Source organism: Salvelinus sp. IW2-2015, linkage group LG37, assembly GCF_002910315.2.
Source record: "Salvelinus sp. IW2-2015 linkage group LG37, ASM291031v2, whole genome shotgun sequence".
Taxonomy (NCBI): Eukaryota; Metazoa; Chordata; class Actinopteri; order Salmoniformes; family Salmonidae; genus Salvelinus; species Salvelinus sp. IW2-2015.
Genome location: NC_036876.1, coordinates 13,100,684 through 13,110,262, shown reverse-complemented (window position 1 = coordinate 13,110,262; position 9,579 = coordinate 13,100,684). Strand labels below are relative to the sequence as shown.

Here is a 9,579-nt window from a genome sequence, read left to right as displayed (position 1 = left end):
AAAACAAATGCTAGTCCAAACTAAGCCCAAACCAGATGGGATGGCGTATCGCTGCAGAATGCTGTGGTAGCCATGCTGGTTAAGTGTGCCTTGAATTCTCAATAAATCCTAGACAGTGTCACAAAGCGTAAGATGGCGCCGAAGAGGATGGCTGACGTTTTACATGCTCCTAACCAACTGTGCTATTTGTTAGTAGTTTTGTGTTTGTAACTTATTTTTTAAACTTATTTTGTACATAATGTTGCTGCTACTGTCTCTTTTATGACCGAAAATAACTTCTGGACATCAGAACAGCGAGTACTCACCTCGAACTGGAAGAAGCTTTTTCCTTTAACGAGTCCAACGAGAAGGATATACTGTACTGCTTTCCCGGGAACAGTCCCAAATCCCCGTCATTTGCGTTAAAAAAAGACGGAGGAAAAGGGGGCGCACGTCGGGCTGCCTTCTGAGAATCCATAGGCGAGCGAGTAAACTCCCACTGCCGTCCGTTCTACTGGCTAACGTGCAATCATTGGAAAATAAAATTGATGACCTACAATTACGATTATCCTACCAACGGGACATTAAAAACTGTAATATTTTATGTTTCACCGAGTCGTGGCTGAACGATGACACGGATAATATAGAGCTGGCGGGATTTTCCATGCACCGGCAGAACTGAGAAGACGATACGTCTGGTAAGACGAGGGGTGGGGGTGTGTGTCTATTTGTCAATAACAGCTGGTGCGCGATGTCTAATATTAAAGAAGTCTCAAAGGTATTGCTCGCCTGAGGTAGAGTACCTTATGACAAGCTGTAGACCACACTATCTACCAAGAGATTTCTGATCTATATTATTTGTAGCCGTCTATTTACCACCACAGACCAATGCTGGCACTAAGACCGCACTCAACCAACTCAACGCACTCAACAGTAAATACCATAGTCTGCAAAAACACCACATTATTACTATAGCATATAGACAGTTTTATTTTACTTTTATTTATACTGAAGTTAACTGTAAATACTACTGTATACTACAGTGACTACTACAGCAAAGTCTGCAAAAACACTACAATGATTACTGTAGTATTTATACCGTAGTATACTACAGTATTTATTTTTATGTAGGTACAGTACATTCTGCATCAAATAAATACTATTTGTTTTCTTTCCAATACTTTAGCTGCACTTGATTGACATTTCATGGCACAATGGAACCAATGGTATAGTCCCAAAAATGCAAATCCGGTCCATTGGGCATGATCCAACATCAGCTTGGCATTAGATCTGAACTCAAGTCAGTCACTAAACCAATTTATTTTCCACTGCACTCAGCACCCAGGGCGATATGACTAATTGGCGATGCCAATGTGGTGTGATGGAAATAGGGTGATATTGAAGTTGGGGAGGAGGGAGGGATTGATTGATCTGGTCCTAAATGATAGAGGAATTGATCATGGCTGCAGGTAGTGGAGGAGTGATAGGGGACTGATAGAGGAGTGATAGGGGAAGGTAATGAAGAAGGAGGGAGGAGACACATTAGTGGTTAGAGTTACCGATGTGAGGGGACCTCTCATGCTGATTAAACTGGCTTATGAGGGCAGGGACACATCAGTCTACAGCTGGACCGAGGGGAACGGAGGCCAAAATGTGGCTGAGGACGGACAATGGAGATCAGGGATGAGCGATGAAGCAGTAAAGCCTAGGTTGTGTCTTGGTATCCAGCCAAAAATAATATTTAGTGACATCTCTAATCTGCACGTATCATCAACAAACACCTGATCATTATAGCTGGGTCCTGACTAAATGAAGAATAGGGTCCTGGATAAACAGGGTCCTGGATAGGGTCCTGGATAAACTAGGGCCTGTCCTTTGTAATAGCCAATGGCACTTAAAGTCCAATCAAAGTTATAGGTACAATGGTTTTAACACTGATCTTATACAGTAACTGACCTAGACTTCACAATAGGCTTAATACAATTTTGTGCTTCTAGAGCCACACACCATCTCTGATCCCAATACCCATTCACACCACCTAAATAAAGGATGAGGTGTTAACTTGTTACAGTCTTTAGAGTGGCCCTCTTTAAAGGACCCGTTTGTTCTCTTACGTTGTTAAGCTTGATGTGTTTGTGTAACCAAATCGACCTCTACCTCCGAGTGTGTGTCTGTGTTTATGGCCCATTTCATGTTTTACTGCTCAAATGAAGACCGATCACAGATGGATGGATGATTCACTTCACTGCATTTTTTGTTGTGTACCCGAGACAGTTTGAATTTACATCTTTCATTGTTTGGCTCAGTATCGCACACACACACACCGTTTGTTAATGAGATTGATGTGTCAGATCGGGGGGGCTACAAATCCAGGGAAAATCAATGTGATGTTTTTAGCATTTATATAGCCTTCACTCTTGCATATCACTACATGTAGCTGGAAGGGAACCTAAGAGCTATGCAGGCAGACATACTAATAAAATAAATGTGACTCACCACCTGGATTCGGTCTTATGTAGCAAAATTTGATTTTTTTTTATTTTTTACATTAGATAAAAGTAGACTCAGATCTACAAAATGGAATATCATACACACATTTTTTGAGGAACAATGGGAAAATATTTCTACTTTGAAAGTTGATACACTTGTAAGCTCACTTTTGAGAAAAGTGCGTTTGAATGTTTTGGTACTTACTAGAGAGCTCTCCTTCGTCTTCACCCATTCAGCATCGTTCACCCCCTCTTAAGCCAGCCCCACCCGTCTCTTTAAGGATTCACATGTGAGGTCATGTGCTAAACAGTGAGTAGTGTGGTAAAGATTAAGACTAAGTGGTAGTAGCTTACAATAAGGAACAATTCCAAGTAAACAGAAAGTGTCCAGATAAAAAATATTTGATGAATATTAGATGACGCTTACCCAGACACACTTGTATAAATTGATGGGTCATGTGAAAGAAATGCTTTAACCCCCAGCCACATCCAGTGGAGGAAAAAGTACTACATTTTCATTCTTGAGTAAAAGTTATTTTGACCAATACTTATTTTCCACCATAATTTGCAAATAAATTCATTAAAAATCCTACAATGTGATTTTCTGGATTTTTTTTCTTCTCATTTTGTCTGTCATAGTTGAAGTGTACCTATGATGAAATTTACAGGCCTCTCTCATCTTTTTATGTGGGAGAACTTGCACAATTGGTGGTTGACTAAATACTTTTTTGCCCCACTGTATATTAGAACCAGACGGCATAATTGTATTTTTTGTATATTATTTACTTATTGACGGATAGCCAGCGGCACAATGTATTTAAGTATCAAAAGTATAAACCATTTCAAATTTCTTATATTAAGCAAACCAGACGGCACAGTTGTATTATTTTTATTGATGGAGATCCAGGGGCACACTCCAACACTCAGACATTATTTACAAACAAAGCATTTGTGGTTAGTGAGTCTGCCAGATCAGAGGCAGTAGGGATGACCAGGGATGTTTTCTTGATTTTCCTGTCAAAATGTAGACAATTTTCCTGTCAAAATGTAGTAACTAGTACTTTTGGGTGTCAAGGAAAATGTATGGAGTAAAAGTACAATATTTTCTTTACGAATGTAGTGAAGTAAAAGTTGCCAAAAATATAAATAGTAAAGTAATGTACAGATTAGGGAAGCACAATATATCGGTGAACATATCGGAATCGGCTGATATTAGCTAAAAATGCCAACATCGGTGTCTGCCGATGTCTAGTTTAACACCCCGATGTGCAAAACCGATGTCAAAGCTGACGTGCATACCTATATAACGTAGGTACATGATGTAATGACGCCACGTAAAATGTTGCGCTATAGGTGCAACACAGCATTCCTAACCTAGCCCACAACGTCTGCTGTGTGGATCGAGCAATCAACAAGTCGAGCAGTTATTTGAAAGAGTAACAACATTTCAGCGAGTCAACTCAAAGGCGAAATCGATTAAAGCAAAGATAATGGAATTCATTGACCTTGACAATCAACCGTTCTCTGTCGTGGGTGATGTTGGCTTTCGCAGACTGGTCGAGCACAGGTACACACTACCAAGTGCGCTATTTTTCAGATGTTGCCCTACCGCAGTTACGCAGTAATAGCGTCACTGCTGTTAGCCTCACGACATACATACAAATAGTAGAATTATGACATACTTTTATTTTGAAGGCTAACTGCAAAGACCACTATTGTGGCTAATCCTTATTGTGGCTAGCTTCACATAGATGGGTCCGACCACTATTAATCAAATTAGAACTGTCTTTTAAATGAGGGCTATTTTAGATGACACTTAGCTATATAGTTAGCTAGCAGATGTTGTGTTACATGACCCGTCAAATAGTGTTATTAGACGTGTATCTTTTTTGACACGCAAAGTCCCAAACAGCGTTTCATAGAAATCCTGGTTGAGAATGAAACGACTGAACAACAAAACAGCACAGCACGTAAGTGAAAGAAATAGGTTTTGATTATGTTTTACTGGTAATGGGGACATACGTAAATGCCAATAAAATAACTTTTTGGTCAGTGTGGTGTGTGTAACCTTTATTTAACTAGGCATGTCAGTTAAGAACAGAATTCTTATTTACAATGACGGCCCGGATGATGCTGGGCCAATTGTGCGCCGCACTTTGGGATTTCCAATCACGGCCGGATGTGATACAGCCTGGATTCGAACCAGGGACTGTAGTGATGCCTCTTGCACTGAGATGCAGTGCCTTAGACTGCTGCGTCCATGTTAACTATTTAACTGTACGAGAATGCTTAAAAGGCCGCTAAAATGGTAAATATCGATTATCAGTATTTTTTGGCAAGGAAAATATCAGTATCGGACATCAGTGCATCACTAATACAGACACCACAAAAAAACGACTTAAGTAGTACTTTAAAGTATTTTTACACCACTGTCCAAATGCCTTCACACCAGTACATTAGCATACATAAGTTAAGGCCATGCAACCTGAGTGAGTTTTTTTGTTGTTGCACATGTACATAAACAGATCCATGCACCATATACTTATTTGGTGGACAATTGATACGGTCACATGATATAGTGGTATGTCACAAAATCATGTTACTACCACACATCAACATTCATTTTATACAGTATATCTTGCTAAGTGGATGGGTCTCTACAGAAGGTGTAAACGGTACAGCCAAATGGTTACTTGCATAGCAGCAATATCAGAAATAGATAGTGTCAATATAAATAAACTAATATACATTATGTACAATATCAATATCATTGATAGACGAGGTAGTTATATGCTTACAATCAGGGGTAAAGTGGCTGAGTAGCGGGATAAACAAAAAAAAATTGTAGCAGCAATGTATGGCGTGTGTGTTAGGAGAGAGTCATGTGAATAGATGCACTACAGATAGTGCTGATGACTGGTCCGTCCGAACCACACATGAACAAGGGAATCTATATTCGGAGAGCCTGTTTCTGTCCTGTCCTTGACTTTGGTGCAGGGCATGTGATGTCCAATGCCTCTTCATCGCAAAACTCCCTGATTTTCTCAGAGATAAGTTTGTCTAGCTGTGTCCAGTCCAGGTGGTACTTGTACAGGCAGACCATCTATGGGAGGAAGGACGTCAGCGTTGCACAGCAGCTGAAACCTGGTCCTAACGCTCCTTGGCGACAACACCAGGCTCCAGAGCATCAAAGCTGTAAAACAGGGAATAACAAAAAATCTGAAGACATCACAACCATGCACAACATCAATTCACCTCCCAAGTTTACATAAGAATAACCTCATACAATGAAAATAATGCTTTACCTGAAGTGCTGGTACTGCTTGATCTGTGGCAGCGGCCTGAAGTACGGAGTCAGGTGTTGTTGCCAGCCATAGCTTTCTACCAGCACCGTACCACCCTCCAGTCCAACAAGCTGTGGGATGTTGACCCCTGTCACAGTGCCGTCCTTCACAACACCAGCAATCTCAGACGAAGTGTTCACTCGGGTCTTTCTGAAGCTGCTTGACGTGTCCTTTGATCAGGAAGTGGAGGTCCAGATTGTGGTGGAGCTTGTGCATGGTCCACCAGGCACAATACCAGAGCACAAACTTGTTCTTGTTTTGGCCACTGCAGTTATCACAATTCATGTGTTTTCCCAACTCCGTAGTTGGTGAAGAAATGATGCATGTAGTTGATGACTGCGCTGCTGCCTTTACTTGCTTGTGCTAGCTCTCTTTTTGATGACTGTATGTCTGGTGGATTAGAGTCAGGCGTGTTCTACTGATTGATGCTGAAAGACAAATTCCAGAATCAAATATTTTAGCATTATTATACAATAGATGCGAAATAGCATTCTGAGATATCACTCCACACAGTTCATACAGGTAATGTTAGCTACTGTAGCTAGCCAGCCATCTAACGTCTTATAGCAAGCTTTAACTAGCAATACAAACCGATTGTCATAGCTAGCTAAAGTTAACCAACAGGTTCAATTTTAACTAGTTAGCTAACATTAGGCTATAACTAGCAATGTGAAATGGCATTCTGAGAAAACATCACTAACGTTACACACACTTTATACACATACACAAGTTAATGTTAGCTAGCAAGCCAGCCACCTAACCTCAGCTAATGTTAACTAGCTAAAAGCGAGCTTTAACTTGGGATCTTTTGTTTAGACATGTCACATTAATGTTAGCTAGCTAAAAAATGAACTACAATCCCAATCCATAGAGTAACGTTACTAGCAATACAATCCGATTGTCATAGCAAGCTAAAGTTAACCAAATAACGTTAGGTTTAATGTTAGTTAGCAAGCCAGCCATCGAACTCCAGCTGGCTAGCTAACAGCAAGCTTTATCTTGCAATGAAAACAACTTTGACAAAATGAGTATCTGATATAATATCTGAATCTGTGGCTAGATCCTTGCCTGTAGACATGGATGAAAGCTTCACGGCAGACTGCAACACCTTTTATCAGACATCCTGTGTTGTTTCTGTTTAGTTTGCACAGCTTGTTTGGCCGGTTGTGTTCCACTGATTTCAAAACGTGCTATTTTCAGTGTGAGAGAGAGTCAGCATTCGTCCTCCAGAAAGTAGTCCATCACAACTTTTTCCCACAGAACTTTGTCGATAGCGCCGGATAAATTCAGGGCAGCAATGTTATTGAGAGCAGTAGCAACATATTTACAGTTCTTCAAGGCTAACGTTATATCTTAAAAAGCAAAATAAAAAAATAAATACAAAAATAAATCAAAAACACCTGCAGTAGGAAGTATTATCCATGCTTTATGAGCAGCTAATTTTATAGACACAAGATGCAACCCAGCATACCAGTCCAAACTCGTCTCTTGGCATGTCCAGCCCACTCATTATCTCAGCCAATCATGGCTAGCGGGAAGGTTGCTGACTTTCTCTGTGGCTAAACCAACTAGGCTCTTAATTTAACAATTGTATTCGTATTTACAGATGACATACAAGTTTGATATTAAGGTACATGAAAGTTCACATGTTCGAGAAGGCATTTATGCCAAAAAACGCATTTTGATAAAATAAAAACAAATGACGTTCAAAAGGCACACAGGCTCACTACTATGAAGTAGTGACGTGCGACGTAAGTCTAGTTTCCTGAATCGGGTCACAAATGTTGGAGCCCGAGGGTGTTTTACAGACAACCGTGGATTTAGAACGGGGAGAAGGATGTGGGGAACTTACTTTTAAGACTACTATATTGAGTCTTATTTGGCAATACTTGAGACTTGGGTTGAAGGGAGAGGTAGTAAACCTGATTGTGCTCTTATGAGGTTATGGGTGTTTAATGCAACCAAACCTCTGGATGAAGATGAGGCCAGAGCATGTTTTTATCTGGAGGTTGAGTTGGTTTAGTTACCAGGTTAATGGCCCTTATTAGTCCAATTACATAAAATAAGGCCTGGTGGTATGGGGTCCTTAGTCAAATCATAGGACTATGGTACTGTGGACTATATAGTGACGGATCCTTCACATGAAATGGCTCACCCAATCGTCTGAATTTAGATCACAGCCACAGGTATAGTTTCAGGAGCTGTAACTAATTATCCTGTGTGGAAGTGGAAGATCTTAGAAAAAAATCCTAAAAAGTTGAGGAAGAAAGGGAGAGAGAGAGAAAGACAGAGAGAGAGAGATGAAGAGAGGGAGAGATAAAAAGAGATAGTAAAGCAAAGACATAATCCGTCTTCTGTAACCAGTGGTGCTAATCTTTTTGACGTTCCTCCCCAAGTCTGAATCAAAAGGTCTATTTGCATTTTTTTTTTCACGCTGGAGCTTTGAATTTACACAGCTCTGTGGATTACCTCAACTCAAAACTCTTTGTCATAAATGGGAAGATCACTATCTCTCTTTCTCCTCTCCTCTCCTCCTCTTTTGTTTATTGTTTGTGCTCACAGAAGGAAAGAATCATTACAAATTAATACACAGGCTTTGTCTTTGGCAATGTTCTCTTCTTACACCAACTTTGTTTCGTAAGGATTAGCATATTCTGCTCAATTGGTTATGCAAATCTCCTGCTACAGCTTTCTTTACTGGTGCTGATAACAGACAGAGAGAGAGCGGGAGCTTGGCTCACAAAATGATGTCAGAGCCCGTTACCGCCATTAACCCGCCCTAGGTTGTCAGACAGACTGTTATAACGGGTCAAACTGACATAATTGAAGTCCCTCCCTTTTTGGCGCTGGGACTTTCCTATCTTACCGGCACAAGACTTTTGCAGTTGGCACGGCGTGCGAGCAGCATAACAAATAGAATTCAGCTGAGGATTCCCTTTAAAAACAGACATTAGAGGCAAGCTAAGGGACAGGAGCTCCCCTGTGGAGAGAGAGGGAATGTCTGGAAGTTGGAGAGAGACAGGTGGCGGCTGGGGAAAATGGCCGAGCGAAAGCAATTAACATTCCCAAATAGTGGCTGGGAAGGAAGGCATCTGTAGAGGATGAAATAGCCTCATGCACTAGAGCCTCAACGTTCATTCATGTGCATGCAGACACACATAAATAAATAAAAATATTTTTATCTTTATTTAACTAGGCAAGTCAGTTAAGAACAAATTCATATTTTCCATGATGGCCAAGAAACAGTGGGTTAACTGCCTTGTTCAGGGGCAGAACGACAGATTTTTACCTTGTCAGCTCAGGGATTCGATCCAGCAACCTTTAGGTTACAAGTCCGATGCTCTTACCACTAGGCTACCTGCCGCCCAAAGGTGGGTTAACCCTCAAAGTACATTAGCTGGAATGATGCAAAGAATGATGTAAAAAAACTTTTGTCATGATATTTGCTATGTGAGTATCTACTCAGTGGATGAAATAAAGTGACATTTAAAAAAAATACGGTATATTATTAAAACCTTTCCTAACCAGAAACTGCGGATTGATGGCAGCATTTGCGCAAAACTGAAAGCGCGAAAGTAAAACATTTAAACGTGTTAACCTTCGCAAGGCTGCCGGCCCAGACGGCATCCCTAGCCGCGTCCTCGGAGCACGCACAGACCAGCTGGCTGGTGTGTTTACGGATATATTCAATCAATCCCTATCCCAGACTGCTGTCCCCACATGCTTCAAGATGGCCACCATTGTTCCTGTTCCCAAGAAAGCTAAGG

General features: G+C 40.8%; 1 long non-coding RNA gene across 1 annotated transcript; it reads right to left on the bottom strand.

The window, feature by feature from the left end:
* Positions 1-4,871: 4,871 nt before the first annotated feature.
* On the bottom strand, positions 4,872-7,280 carry LOC139023854 (uncharacterized). The gene is made up of 3 exons (XR_011475052.1): positions 6,881-7,280; positions 5,774-6,240; positions 4,872-5,661 (listed from the first exon to the last, which is right to left on the bottom strand). It is a non-coding gene; the product is annotated as an uncharacterized lncRNA (long non-coding RNA).
* Between the last annotated feature and the right edge of the window lie 2,299 nt (positions 7,281-9,579).